Genomic DNA, 15,271 nt, shown 5'->3' with positions numbered 1-15,271 from the left:
ATGCCCAGTTATTGAGAAGGCTAATTTTCTAGCAGAGATTAACACAAGTATAGTAGGAAGTCAACTATGCTGGGAAGTCTTCCTGCATATACGTTAGATAATGATATGCTCAGGAGAATAAACTTTCTTTCTTCTGAAGAACAATAAAAGAATCTAATCCCATTATGATATGTAAATTACTTTACAAATGCCATTATTTGGCATTGGTACAGATCTTCAAACCCTACCTAGCACCAAATCAACAGAACACAAATCAAAAAAAATTTTAAGGTCATGGTTGGCAGAAGTCCTACCACTTTTACATTGCACAGAAATCTCCTGAAATGTTTCCCTCTATTCTCATCACCACACCTCAAAAGTGTCCCTTGCTCTTCAACTTCATACAGAAAAAAAAAAAAAGGACTACCTCCCTGTCATAAGTAAATATGAACATTCTTTAAACAAGGGGAAGTAACAGAATTCCTTCACTAATCGAAGAGATGAAACCATATGTCTAAATGCAACTCAACACACTTAAAAAAACAAACAAACAAACAAACAGTTGAATGGCGTCTACAGAATTTTGGTATTTTCTGTTTGTTCTTTAATAGCTAGCTGAGACAAAAGTACAGAAGTTTTTCATAGAACAACTTCATTCAAAGCTGAGGATTCCCTGTAGCTGGAAATACGATTCGCACAGTGCAGTGCACTGAAATAATTCATGTCTTGCATTGTTCATTATGAACACAAATTCTCTGTAAGTGGGTTCCCTGTACATTAGGATTCCCAGTTACCAAACGTATTAACGTGTACATGGTTCAGCCTGAAAAGATATATTATGTTGTCCATTAACGGATTCACATCATAATTAGTTCACATGCTACACAGACACTGGGACAGTTTAACTGAAGAAAGCCAGTACATTCTGAGACAATAAGGTGGATTTGTGAGTGTTTGAACACAGGAATAAAGAATTGCCAGTGCAAATAAGACAAAATACCTAGTCTCAAAGCACAGACAGAACAAAAGAAAAATCCATATGTTTCACATATCAGAAATATAACCTCAAATCACAGGATTGCAGTTACCAATGCTCAAGGAAATTAGACTGTCTGCTCAGCACCCCACTTCAAGTCCTATCATGCTACTCAGGACAGCACTTTGCTCCAGCTGGCATGTGTCCAGACTTTAACTGTGCTGGCATTTGTTTCTAGAAAAGCAGAGAGGGGAAAACTGGTTTAAATATATCTCAGCAGTCTTCAGCAGAAACTTTTGCTGAAGAGTGTAGCATTAAGATAAGCTATTGAATCAGCAATGCCTTCATCATTATATGTCTTTGTGCTCCATAAGATACTTTTGGATTCAGAGAACATTTTCAGTACTAAATCTGGAGAATTGCACAAAATATAAATTAGGTCATCTATGTTTTCAGTCTGTATTTAAAAAAAGAAACCAGATCTCTATTAAAGCTAAGATGTGTCAGTCTTCTGGAGTTTTACAAATATCAAGCTATTTAAAAACTACCAAAGTAATTTGCTTTTCTATACAATTATTAATTTTGAACCAGCAAGAAAAGGAACAGTTGTTAACTATTGAGATGAGACAGTCTCATATCAGTCCTGAACAAGTTTGGCTTAGAAATCATATGAGTGGAAGATAAAAAGAAACAGTCTGGGTTAAATATAAGCAACTGTGATTTATTTCCCTTTAGCACTGATGTTATAAATTTGCAATTTAAGGGTCTGATCCTGAGAGATACCAAATATCCACAACATCCTTTGATTTCAGTGGAAGTTGTGGGTGCTCAGAACTTCCCCATGTCTGGTCCTATATTATTGTGATAAAGCAAAGATTTAAGAGATACACAGAACTGGCACAAAACCTCACAGAAAACAAATTTCCAAGTCACATACCCTAGATTATACAGAAAGTGAATTTCAAATTTGTGCATATAAATAGCCAACCCAGAAGGGCTTGTGTAGACTTTCAGAGAACAGAAACAATACCATGCAATCTTCTATGCCCCTCCCTCAGTCCTCTGTAGTACTGGAAGATCTCATGAACATTCATCCTCTCAGCACCAGTATCACTCCCATTTTACAGACTGGGAACCAAGGCACAGAGAAATATGTCAGTGTTGCCAACTCTCACTATATTTGTTGTTTTTCTCAAAGCCCCAATTCCTGAAGTCAGGTGATTACATGAGACTCTTACCTTTCCTTTAAAAAGAGTCCATTTCTAGCCCTCATGGTTTCAGAGTAGAGCTTGAAAACATGAAGTCTAGAGGCTCTAAAAACAGAAGGCACATTTTAAACAAGAAATGTTGGTTTATTTTTAAATTACTCTCATAACTTTTGAACAGTGCTGGCAATATCAAGATTTTCAAAAAGACCTCAGCACCAGGTTTTCAAAATGTAGCCATAAGTATCACAGGGGGAGCTACTGTGTGCTAGGTACTTTTAAAAGTCTGGTTCCAATTGTGGATACTGAAAACCTGACCCTAAGGGACTAGAGCAAGGTCTTTGGAGTCCAAATCCAAAGCTGTAAGCACAAGATTATCTTTCCTTCTAACCAATCACCACTAATCAAGTTATTTTGAGTAGCAATTATTGTATATTCACAGGAAACTATTCTTAGTCCAATCAGAGTTCATAAATTTTCAAACAAACTGAACAAAAACATGTTAATCTTGAATAATGTAATTGAAAAAGTCAATAATCTGCTTGTGGATATTCCAAGAGCAGAAAAATAAATTATATCATTTGTTGCCAGGTATTCACTCAGTTCTACCTCAAGTACTATAAACAAACAAGATTTTGCATCTTTAAAAAAAAAAAAAGATTAAAAAGGTAGAATGTTTAGTATCTAAGTTAAAGAATGGAATGATGTAGTCAGTCTACAGGAACTCAGTCTTAAATAGACACATTTGAGGTGGATCTTCTCTTACACTGATATTTGGTGTATCACAACATGTGTTATTCAAAATAAACAGGAGCAATCAAGTGAAGAATAGCCTGCACCTGCTTCACAAAGTTCCTATTAAGATTTTCACATATTACTCTAACTGCAGGAAAAACAGAGAGTAAGACTTGCTAGCTCCAGAGAATTGAATCAAATAAATGACAGGTGGAAACCAAACCAGTTTTGCTAGATGTGAAGTTAATATAAAAACCCAGGAGAAAAGGAGGAGAAGGAAAAAGGGAGCAAAGCTTATGCAAGTTCCTTTAAAAAGAAGCTACTTGAGTCAGCTACCATTTTTCCTTCTTTTTAATTTACATTCATGCCATGCATCCAGAAACTTACAATGTGAAAAGGAGAAGAAGGAACGGGTTACTTTGGCCAGTGCTATGTACCAACTAATTGTTCTTTCAGGGAATACTTTTGTTCAAAACAAAACATCAGAACATGAAATTCAGGGCACAAAAATAGGAAGAAATAATTTATCATTAGAGGTTTTGAACTCCCTAACATTTGTATCAATTCTTCCACCTCCAAGATAACCAGAGGGTAAAGAAACACAACTCAATGCCACACTTGAGTCCCAAGGCTGATTTGTATTTCTTTTTTTTTAAAGAGAAGGCAACAGAGTTTAAAAGAAACCTATTAAATCATTTTGCATGATGGTGGTTACTGGAAAAGTTACAGAATAAGAGTGATAGGAAAGAAAGGAAAGAGATTAAAGTTAGATGAGATAAAGACAGAAAAATTAGAAAAAATGTAAAATCCAAACCCTTAAAAAAAATGGGAAAAAATGTTTCAGAGGAATGTGGCTCCATTTTATCCAATATCCTCGTCTTTCATAGTGGCCAGAACTGGATGCTTCAGAGGAAAGTGCAAGAAACTCTGTAGTGAACAATTAAGGAATAATCTACCCACAGGGGAAGTTTCTTCTTAAACTCTCTCAGTGGAAGTTTGTTTATGCCCAGAAGCACAAGTGTTGAGATACTTTATAAAATCTCATCCTATCTAATGAAAACAGCAGATGCTCTCAGTATCTACTTACTTATCGAATCCTCTGTAAAATATTGCTAAACTCTTGCCGTAGTGAGTTCCACAGGTTACATATGCATTGGGTAAAAAAAGCATTTAATCAATGTCGTATTTGTTGCCTTTCCATTTCACTGACTGTCCCCTTGATCTTGTATTATGAGAAAGGGTAAGAGCACTTAATTCACCTTCTCTATGCAATTGGTTAAAGGCAACATTTCACTAAAAAGGAATAGGCAGGAGAAAGTGTTGGGAGGAGAGTGGTGTTGTGGCAGGCTCTCTCCAAAACAGAGAAAAGGCCAGTGTGGTGTGTACATCATCTGATAATAAGCCTCCCCCACCAAAAATACCTCAGGCAGGGGCTGGGCAGAGAAATCTCTGAGCAGCAGCTCCCAACGCCCACAGGAAAAAGTTTGCAAAGAGGCAGCAGGAAAATAAGTTACATTAATAATAAATAACATGCAGCCAAAAGCCAGGGAGAAAGCCAGGGCACAAACCGGTGTAACTCCAGTCCCACCTCCTCTAAAAATCAGATAAACTCCAGGTCCCCTCACACTGCCACACAAACAAGATTCACTCCAGCCCCAGCCCTCCAGATCAGTCAGTCCAGCCCCCACCCACATAAGCCAGAATCTCTCCAGCCTCCCTGTCCCTCCATAGGCTCCTCAGTGCCCTCTCCTACTAACCAGTCACTCCAGCCCCCTCCCACGAACTAGAGTCACACTCGTCTACACCAATCCAGCAACTCCTGCCCCCTCCATCTCCCGACCTGGAGTCACTCCTGCCCCCTCCCGCGAATTAGATTCACACTAGTCTACCTCAGTCCAGTCCTTCCAGCCCCACCCCGCATGCCTCCGAAGTCACTCCAGCCCCGCAGCACAAACCAGAGCCACTCCTGCCCCCTCCGCCCTCTCCCAAATCGGAGTCACTCCTGCCCCTCCACCCCGCACAAACCGAAAGCCATTCCTGCCCTTTGCCCCCAAAACCAGTTTCACTCCAGCCCCATGGCCAGTCTTGTGGCACCCCAAAGGGGGTGGGGGCACCTCCCCTCAGGGACCCCATCCCATCCCTGCCCTCTCACCTGCCCTCCCCGCCGGACTCCCCGGGCTGCGCTGGGCTCAGGCGGCCGGGGCTGCGTGTTGCTACCGTTGGCAAGTAACAGTCTCCAGGACTACGGTCACTATGGCGCCTCGCGCGGGGTCTCGAGGCAACTGTTGCTACCCTCTCGCCTGACGTCACATGCAGGCCGCGCCCTCTTCTCGAGGAAGGGAGGGGGTCTGGGTTCCGCGGCGGCTGGTTGGCCCTAGGGCTGTCGCTCACATAGAAGGCGGGGCGGGCCGCGGCCAATCATGTGGGGGTAGGGGTGGGGCCGGGAGTTGGCGCGCGCTTTGGCGCTTCAGCTGGAGGGAGGAGAGACCGTTCAGGAGTGGGAGGGGCCAGCAGGGGACGGGGTCACCTCAGCCGTCAGTCTGGGGCATGAGACTTCCCGCGCCTCCCCTCAGCCCGGCGCGGGGAGCCGGTCTGCTGCTGCCCCTCGCCCCGCCCAGCGGGCAACAGCCTCGGTGCCCAGGAGGCGGGGGCTAGTGAGGGAGGGAGTAATGGGGGCGGGGGCTGGCGGGAATGAGGGGGTAATAGGTGGCGCTGCTGTGGGAGAAAGGGTAACGGGCTAATGGGGGTCTGAGCTGGTGGGGGTAAGGAGGCAGGGTGAGGGGGTGGGGCTGGGGGTTATGGGGCAGGGACTGGAAGAGGTAAGGGGGCAGGGTGAGAGGGTAGTGGGGTGGGGCTAGGAGTAAGGGGGCAGGGACTGGTGGGGGTAAGGGGGTAGGGACGGTGGGGGTGAGAGGGTAAGGGGGCAGGGTGAGAGGGTAGTGGGGTGGAGCTGGGGGTGAGGAGGCAGGGACTGGTGGGGGTAAGGAGGCAGGGTGAGGGGGTGGGGCTGGGGGTTATGGGGCAGGGACTGGAAGAGGTAAGGGGGCAGGGTGAGAGGGTAGTGGGGTGGGGCTAGGAGTAAGGGGGCAGGGACTGGTGGGGGTAAGGGGGTAGGGATGGTGGGGGTGAGAGGGTAAGGGGGCAGGGTGAGAGGGTAGTGGGGTGGAGCTGGGGGTGAGGAGGCAGGGACTGGTGGGGGTAAGGGGGCAGGGACTGGTGGGGGCAGAGTGAGGGGGTAAATGGGTGGAGCTGGTGGTAATAGGGGTTGGAGCAGGATGAGGAGGTAATGGGGTTTGGAGCTGGTGGGGGTTAATTAGTGATGAGAACTTATAGAGGACATGGGGAGGCAGGGCTGGGGCTGTGGGGGCAGAAAGGGGTACAGGCAAATCGGGAGAGAGGATGCTGTGGGGGCTGAAAGGGAAACGCAAAATAGGGCAGGCACTGAAGTGGATGGTAGTAGACTGGGGAATAGAGACAGAACCCCCTTTTGCTCTCGGACATAGGTTCATGCCCTTATTCTTATGAACGGTTTCAGAGTAGCAGCCGTGTTAGTCTGTATTCGCAAAAAGAAAAGGAGGACTTGTGGCACCTTAGAGACTAACCAATTTATTAGAGCATAAGCTTTCGTGAGCTACAGCTCACTTCCTCAGATGTTTAATGAAGATAGGTGGTGAGGACTTCAATTTCCTTTCTCATCCAAAAGACATCCCATTCCATTCCCCTCCATCACCATGCTGTGGCATTAGCTTCAGTGCTGACTCAGGGATGAGCATCACCTTCTAAGTAACCAGCACCACCTAGGTGTTCCTTTATCCACGCACTGACTAGAACTGACCCCTACTTACCTTGCCAGACCTGCAAAGTTCTCAGCCTACAGCCATGGGTCATATTTAGAATTTCCCCTTATTGACTATGGTTTTTCACCTTTCTCCCTACAAATTCATCTGTTTTGTTACAATTTGTAACATCTAGAGGCTCCACCCAAGATCTTGTGCTAGGTGCAGTACGTGAACACAGTGAAAGATAGTCTTTGTATTGAATAGTTTACCATCTAAATAGATAAGACAGGTAACAGGTTCAGGGGAAAGTAGGGGTGCAGAGAGTGGAAGGGATTTTCTTGTCCAAAGTCATCCAGCAGGTCAGTGACTATTGATGGATAAGCTTGTTGGATAGATAGATTTGACTAGATATTTGAATCTTCACCTTTCAGTTTGTTTACATTTTTTACAAGTGAAATTCTAGCCAGTTAAATATTAAAGAGCTGCTGTTGCATTATGGGAAACTGCCAAATCTCTCTGGAAATAGTCTGTTTATAGATTAGCTGCATTTCTGTTCCCTCACCCCTTTACCACACATGGGCATTTGCATCTAAACAGTCTCTTTGTTTCTTAAGAATTTATTTGCTCTTGTTTATTTCTCCCTACCTGAACTAATAATTCTCCATGACATCAAAATGGTTTCCATAGCAATCAATTGTGAAGTCACAAACAACAAGCAGAGGATTACAGTTTGAGCTGAGGTCAAACGGCCAAAGTAGAAAGAAAGCAGTAGAAAGTAGAAATAAATAACATTTGAGCAAATACTGTTGTGTAGTGTTGCTGTATGCTGTTAAACATCTGCCATTCTCACCCCAGACGAGGCTGCATTTCAGCACTGGGTGTGGCACTTCCAGAACATGGTGTTTGTAATTCGGTTTGGGGTTCTTTCTGGATGAAATGTGTAAACTACCATTTGATACAAATCGTCTGTCAGCAGGATTGTTTCTAAGTGGAATATGCATTACGGGTTTTCATGAGCCCGCCAGGAAATAGTCTACAGAATGTCTGACTATATAATTTGAATGGCTTTAATGGAAAGTCCATTTCCCTGTTAAGCTGTGTGTGTGAATTGAGCTAGAGTGTGTATTAAGGAGACATCTGCTGGTTGAGATTGCACAATGACTTGTAAGGCACATTTCAAAAGGGCTTGTCTAAAGTTAGGAAACTTCGGAGCAGTATAATAATGCTGATGAAAACATCTAATATAGACATACTGCACCATGCAAAATGAGGCTTGCACACTGGGACCATTTATGTTTGTACAGTGCCTAACACTGTTGGGCTGAAAAACAGACCCACAAACACCAAACGGTACAGGCAGGACCTAAATCTCTAACCTTTGGACAAAGAGATTCTCAAAAGCTGGAAGAACGAGGAGTACTTGTGGCACTTTAGAGACTAACAAATTTATTTGAGCATAAGATTTCGTGGGCTAAAACCCACTTCATCAGATGCATGCAGTGGAAAATACAGTAGGGAGATATATATACACAGAGAACATGAAAAAATGGGTGTTGCCATACCAACTATAACAAGAGTAATCAGTTAAGGTGAGCTATCATTAGCAGGAGAAAAAAACCTTTTGTAGTGATAACCAGGATGGCCCATTTCCAACAGTTGACAAGAAGGAGTGAGTAACAGTAGGGGGAAAATAAGCATAGGGAAATAGGTTTACTTTGTGTAATGACCCATCCACTCCCAGTCTTTATTCAAGCCTAATTTAATGGTGTCCAGTTTCCAAATTAATTCCAATTCAGCAGTTTCTCGTTGGAGTCTGTTTCTAAAGTTTTTTTGTTGTAGTATTGCGACTTTTAGGTCTGTAATCGAGTGACCAGAAAGACTGAAGCAAGGACTGGCCTGTCTCTCCAAGATCCCAACGCTTCATAGAGATCTTGTAGGTGTTTGTCTCTGTCTGAGGGGTTGGAGCAAATGCGGTTGCATCTTAGAGGTTGGCTGTAGACAATGGATCATGTGGTGTGGTCTGGATGAAAGCTGGAGGCATGTAGGTAAGTATAGCGGTCAGTAGGTTTCCAATATTGGGTGGTGTTTATGTGACCATCGCTTATTTAGCACTGTACTGTCCAGGAAATGGATCTCTTGTGTGGACTGGTCCAGGCTGAGGTTGATGGTGGGATGGAAACTGTTGAAATCATGGTGGAATTCCTCAAGGGCTTCTTTTCCATGAGTCCAGATGATGAAGATGTCATCAATGCAGCGCAAGTAGAGTAGGGGCGTTGGGGGATGAGAGCTGAGGAAGCGTTGTTCTAAGTGAACCATAAAAATGTTGGCATACTGTGGGGCCATGCGGGTACACATAGCAGTGCCGCTGACTTGAAGGTATACATTGTCCCCAAATGTGAAATAGTTGTGGGTCAGGACAAAGTCACAAAGAACAGCCACCAGGTTTGCCATGACATTATTGGGGATACTGTTCCTGACGGCTTGTATCCTTGCAACAAAGCCCATTACCTTACCTCCATCACAAGGATGTTGTGAGCAGCTTTTAGCAGAGAAGTGGGGGGCTGTGCTCTCTCCTCCACTCTTATTTTAACCACTGGTTGTAAGGCCGATGTAATGAAAGCTTGTACATTCCAGCAGCTCTGTACTCTAGCTTAGGGCATGTCTACACTGGAAACTTCAAAGTGCTGTCGCGGGAACGCTCTTTGAGAGCTCTCCCAGCGCTCTTGGTAATCCACCTCCATGATGGGATTAGCTCCCAGCGCTCGGAGCCCAGCTCCCAGCGCTCGGAGCCTTCTACACTAGTGCTTTAAAGCACTCAGACTTGCTGTGCTCGGGGGTGATTTTTCACACCCCTGAGCTGGCAAGTTAGAGCGCTATAAAATGTAAGTGTAGACAAGCCCTCAGCCTCCACTCTCTGTATGGGCTTTGCTTAGCAGTACCTGCTTTTAAGTCAGCATTAACTATCAAGCTTCAAAGAAACCTTTTTGCCTTTCTCTGCAGAGAAGTTAATCCAAATGGAAGGGAGATTCGCACAGGTGTAGGCAGCCTGCCCAGGAGGGGTTCCCCTAGTAGTGTAGGTAATCTACGTCCCCAAGAGGCAGTAGCTAGGTCGATAGAACAATTCTTCCCTCTCCTAGCACTGTATACATTGGGGCTAGATAGGCATAGCTACATCTCAATGGTGTGGATTTTTCACACTCCTGAGAGACATAGCTATGCAGATGTAAAATCCTAATGTAGACCAGGCCAGACTTCCCTCTGTTGAGCCTGGGCCTAGCCAGCTCAGTCCTCAGGCTAGTTAATGAGCCCAGCTGGGCTGCAGCAGAATCACTTGATTCGTGACCAACACTGCTCCAACCACTACGCATGACCTGCCCACACCCCAGTCCATTACAGTATAACTATGTCAATTAGGCGTGTGATTTTTTTTAAACAAAAATAGTTATTTGGATATAAAATGTCTTATACTAGCATATCTTATTTCCCTTCCTTTATGGGAATAATCTATACTGGTATAAGCACTTTTATACTAGTGTAACTGTGTCCACACTAGGAGGGTTGTACTGCTTTAAATATACTGGTATAGTCAGAGTAGTACAAGTTTTGTGTGTAGACAAGCCCTAAGGCACAGAGCTGGGAGTGAGAAGAAAGACACATGAGGGACAGCTCAGAGGAAGATAGGTTGGGTCAGGATTCATTTTTGTGTCTCAGGCTTAGTCTACACTACAACATCTTGGCAACATAGTATGTTGGCTAGGATTGTGAAAAAAAATCACACCACCTAGCCAACATAATTATATCAGCAAAATCTCTAGTGTAGGCATAACTATACTGACAGAAGAGTGGTTCTGTCAGCTTACCTCATGGGGAGATGGTGTGGTTATGCCAACAGAAATCTCCAATCTCCTTTGCTCCACCAGCAAAGGCTCTGTAGTGTAGACGAGTGCTTATTATTAAAATTCAAAGATAAAAGTATGCTTTTCTTTAAAAAAAAAGTTTGCTGGTGTTGCTACTGCCAGCGACATGGGAGTTTTTCTGAGAGGAGAGGATTTTTCCGCACAACTTACTGTCGTAAGTGAATGTACATATCACGGATATTTTTAGTAAAAGTCATGGACAGGTCACGGGCAGTAAACAAAAATTCACAGCCTGTGACCTGTCCATGACTTGTACCATATATCCCTAACTAAAACTAGGGCTAGGGGGTCAGGGGTGCTCTGCGGGGCGGTCCAGGGGTACTGGGGCATGGCCTGGACCCCCACTGGTGCTGGGGGAGGGGGCAGGCAGCAATACATGGCCTGGGATTCCTGCTTGTGCTGGGGGAGGGGGCAGGCAGCATCATGCAGCCTAGGACCCCAGAGGGTGCTAGGTGTGGGAGGGTTGGCGGGGCTGACAGGATCCCTACCCAGCTCTGTGTGTCCCTGCAGCTCCTAAGGGGAGGGAAGGCCAGAGCTGCCCCTGCCATGAGCTCTGGCTCCGCAGCTCCCATTGGCTGGGAACCACAGCCAATGGGAGCTGCAGGGGCGGCATCTGCAAGCACGGGTAGTATGCAGAGCCCCCTGGCCCCTCCACCTAGGAGCTTCAGGGACATACCGGCCGCTTCCAGGGAGACCCCTTCCCTCCACCCCCACCGAAGTAAGCACCAGCCTGCACACCAACCCCCTGCCCCAGCCCTGACCCCCCTCCCACTGCCAAACTGCTCCAGCAGCAGCTGGTGCAGTTGGCCCAGAGGCTGCCTGATTTGCCAGCCACACCAGCCACTGCAGAAATCACGGAGGTCACAGAAAGTCACGTAATCTGTGACTTCCATGACCTTCATTACAGACACACAGTCTTAATCATGAAGCACTGAACAAGTATCGTTAACATTCACTCTGATAGTGTACATGCTCGTTCAGATTTTCTCTTTGCCCCAAACACGTTTGTTCCTGGCAAACAGAACATGTTCTACATATTTATAGCCATGCATCTTAAATAAGTATTTTGGGTTCAGAAGAGCCTCAAATGTTGTGATTGATTAAATGAAGAGATGGCACATTTCAGGTGTCCCAGATGTTCCTAGGACACTGGGCTGTTATGGGTAAAATGCCTAAGTGAATTAAGTGCCTCTGTCATTTTTATAATGGAACAGGCACCTAAGTGAAAAACTGGAACTGTCCTAGTAAACAGGGATATATGGTACTTTAGTCCCAGGGCATGCTTTCTACCTTGTGCAGACATATATACATAGACTGCCATCCTGATATGGTAGCATTCTGCACCCCCTGCACAAGATGGAAGGTAGAAGAGAATCAGGCCCCGCCCCTCCCCTGCCCTGTCCCATCCTGCCTCGGAGTAGCCAGAAATGCTCCCTTATGTCCAGCACACAATCCCTTAGTAAATCCCTACAGTAAAGCCTGGGATATTAGCCAATTTCTTGCTGGGAACTGGGTATTATCAAAGGTTTGTTAATTATTTTTAATTAGAAGCTCTTCATTGTGTGTCAAGCTGGTCACTCTAATAAATTCTTCCGTTTCTTGAACCTGTTGCATAAGCCAGATCTCATCACTTCCATTCCAGCCCCTTCAGGACCAACATCTATTTAGTGAAAGTCTTCTAGTTCTAGAAAGGTTTCAGAGTAACAGCCGTGTTAGTCTGTATTCGCAAAAAGAAAAGGAGTACTTGTGGCACCTTAGAGACTAACCAATTTATTTGAGCATGAGCTTTCGTGAGCTACAGCTCACTTCATCGGATGAAGTGAGCTATAGCTCACGAAAGCTCATGCTCAAATAAATTGGTTAGTCTCTAAGGTGCCACAAGTACTCCTTTTCTTTTAGTTCTAGAAAATTGTTAATGATAACACAACAATCTTCCTGCTACGGGAGTAGATAAAACAGACCATACACTGTATCCCCTGGCTGGGATGATTTAGTTGGGGATTAGTCCTGCTTTGAGCAGGGGGTTGGACTAGATGACCTCCTGAGGTCCCTTCCAACCTTGATATTCAATGATTCCATGATAGCTAACTGCAGTTGTACCAGTCAGACACAAGAGGGCACACTTCTCTCTAAAAGTGACCTCTAATGTGACTCGAAAAGGAGGTGCCAAAAGTATTCCTTTTCTTTTTGTGAATAGACTAACACGGCTGTACTCTGAAACCTGTAATGTGACTAAAATCTAGTCCCTTGGATAATGTGTGCTCAATATAACTGGTTGAAATGTTTCAACATAAAACAAATTTTGCTCCCCGCCCCCGGAAAAAAAAAAAAAGGTGTTTTGAAGGAATGAAAATGTTTTGTGGAATCATGCTGGGTCCTTTGAAATTTCAAGTTTTTCTGTGAAAAATGTCAGCATTAAAAGACCTGAAGAAGAGCTCTGTGTAACTCAAAAGCTTGTCTCTTTCACCAACAGATGTTGGTCCAATAAAAGATATTACCTTACCCACCTTGTCTCACTAACATTAAAAAAATGTTTTTATAGTGGGGGGGGGGAAGCACCCCACTTTCATTCACTTTTTTACCCTTCGCCACAATTTTTTTTCCAGTGCGGGGGAAAAAAAATAACAAAAGTGACAACTGGCTAAAATGAAACTTTTTGAAAACATGTTTTGAATTTTTTGTTTAAAAAAATGAAAAGTTTCAAATGAAACAAAACATTTTCATGGCTTTCAATTTTTTTCTCAAAATAAAACCTTTCTTCAACCAGCTCCGGTGCTGAAGGCCTCAACAGCCATGGTAAGAGTAGATCTACACTGAAAACACTAGAGTGGCTCAGCTGGTTCTGATTTGGTAGCATTTTACATCCACTTAGCACACAGGGAAATAACACCCAGTTCAAGACAGAGCATGTCTAGACTAGGATAACAAGTGTATTTTTTAAACATATCAAAATGTTTTAACAAACAAGTTGTAAAACTCTAATGGTGTATTAGGGCAAGTTGTATCTGAACATGTGTTAGCTGGTCAAAATTAACCCCAAAGGAGCTGAATAGCCTTGTAGACCTCCATCACAACTGTGTCACTGAAACTGGTTCCTGAGTACTGATAGTAATCTGGGGTGACACTCTTCCATAGTGGGATTGCCACTTGCTTCTCCATTCAGAGGGATATTCTCATTCTGGTGTTCTTGTGCTTCAGGGCTAGGGCAAGCTCAGCCCACAATTCCAGGAACGTGACCTTTTGCAGCCCCTGTTGGCCCCCAAAGTGATCCAGTTCCACCATTCAGTGTTCATTGACCAGCCCAAAAGTGTTGGTCCACCAAGTATAACTACTCCAAAGCTAGATCTTACAGGAGTGCCTGAGCAACGTCAAAGCACAGATTCTCTTATACCAGCTTGCTCAGCCTGCAGATTCCTCTAGCAAGCACAGTGCTGTGGCCACTGGATCTGCTTTCCTGTTGTAACAGTGGACAAGAACGCACTGCATTCATTTGGCCCTCATCCTTGCTGGCAGAGATCAATTTGGAAATAGTGCAGGCACCAGTAAATTCTGGAATCCAGTGAAAGTGATAATGGACGTTTGACCTCTGCTCCCATAATTCCCTCAGGGCATGGCTACACTTGCAGACATAAAGTGCTTTGAGTTAAACCCGCCTTCGGAGAGTGCAGTAGGGAAAGCACTGCAGTCTATCCACACTGACAGGAACAAGCGCACTGGCGTAGCCACATTTGCAGCACTTGCAGTGGCATTAGGAGCGATGCATTATGGGCAGCTATCCCACAAAGCACCTCTTCCCATTCTGGCGCTGTGGCTTGTGGGAATGGGGTGGGGGGGCAGGGCATTCTGGGTCCTGTCCCAATGCCCCGTGATGCATCAGTTTGCATCCCAGCAATCCCTGTCCTTCCGTCCACATTTGGTGCTATCTTTCAACATTTTCATTTCAACTGCACGCTCAGTCTTCCCTTTTGGTCTGCGGGAATGGAGCCTGAACTGCTGAGGAGTACGCTGATGAGTCTCGCCAGAACGTCACATTTGGCAGTCAAGTTATTCCTCATGATCCACAGTGACAGTGAGGGCTCCGACAATGATATCGACTCGAGTAACGCATATAACACAAGTTTGCTTGTGGCATTCATGGACATGCTCACCAGCGTGGAACACTGTGTTTTGGCTTGGGAAACAAGCACTGAGTGGTGGGATCACATCGTCATGCAAGTCTGGGATGACGAGCAGTGGCTGCAAAACTTTCAGATGCGAAAAGCCACTTTCACGGGACTGTGTGAGGAGCTCACCCCCACCCTGCGGCGCAAGGACACAATATTGAGAGCTGCCCTGACAGTGGAGAAGTGAGTGGCTACTGCAATCTGGAAGCTGGCAACTCCAGACAGCTACCGATCGGTCGCCAACCAGTTTGGAGTGGGAAAGTCGACTGTTAGAATCATGTTGATGCTAGATTGCAGGGCCATTAATCGCATCCTGCTCAGAAAAACCATGACTCTGGGTAACATGCATGACATTGTGGATGGCTTTGCACAAATGGGTTTCCCTAACTGCGGAGGGGCAACAGATGGCACACATATTCCAATTCTGGCACCAGCCCACCTAGCCTCCGAGTACATTAACCAGAAGGGGTATTTCTGTATGGTTCTCCAGGCGCTTGTGGATCACCGTGGGTGTTTC

General features: G+C 44.9%; 1 protein-coding gene across 6 annotated transcripts in view; it reads right to left on the bottom strand.

The window, feature by feature from the left end:
• Positions 1-5,186, bottom strand: part of RFX2 (regulatory factor X2) — a 101,367-nt gene extending 96,181 nt beyond the window's left edge. For 5 of the 6 annotated variants that reach the window (XM_084614709.1, XM_084614714.1, XM_084614711.1 and 2 more), the window contains exon 1: positions 5,048-5,186. The gene's annotated coding sequence lies outside the window, so the exon portion shown is untranslated. Of the gene's footprint in view, positions 1-2,193; positions 2,271-5,047 lie in introns of those variants that run through there. The other variant, XM_084614710.1, reaches the window with a different exon arrangement.
• Positions 5,187-15,271: the final 10,085 nt, after the last annotated feature.

The sequence above is a fragment of the Lepidochelys olivacea genome (assembly GCF_965140295.1).
Source record: "Lepidochelys olivacea isolate rLepOli2 genome assembly, chromosome: 25".
Classification (NCBI taxonomy): Eukaryota; Metazoa; Chordata; order Testudines; family Cheloniidae; genus Lepidochelys; species Lepidochelys olivacea.
Note: the sequence above shows the minus strand (reverse complement) of the source record. Positions and strands in the feature narration are given on the sequence as shown.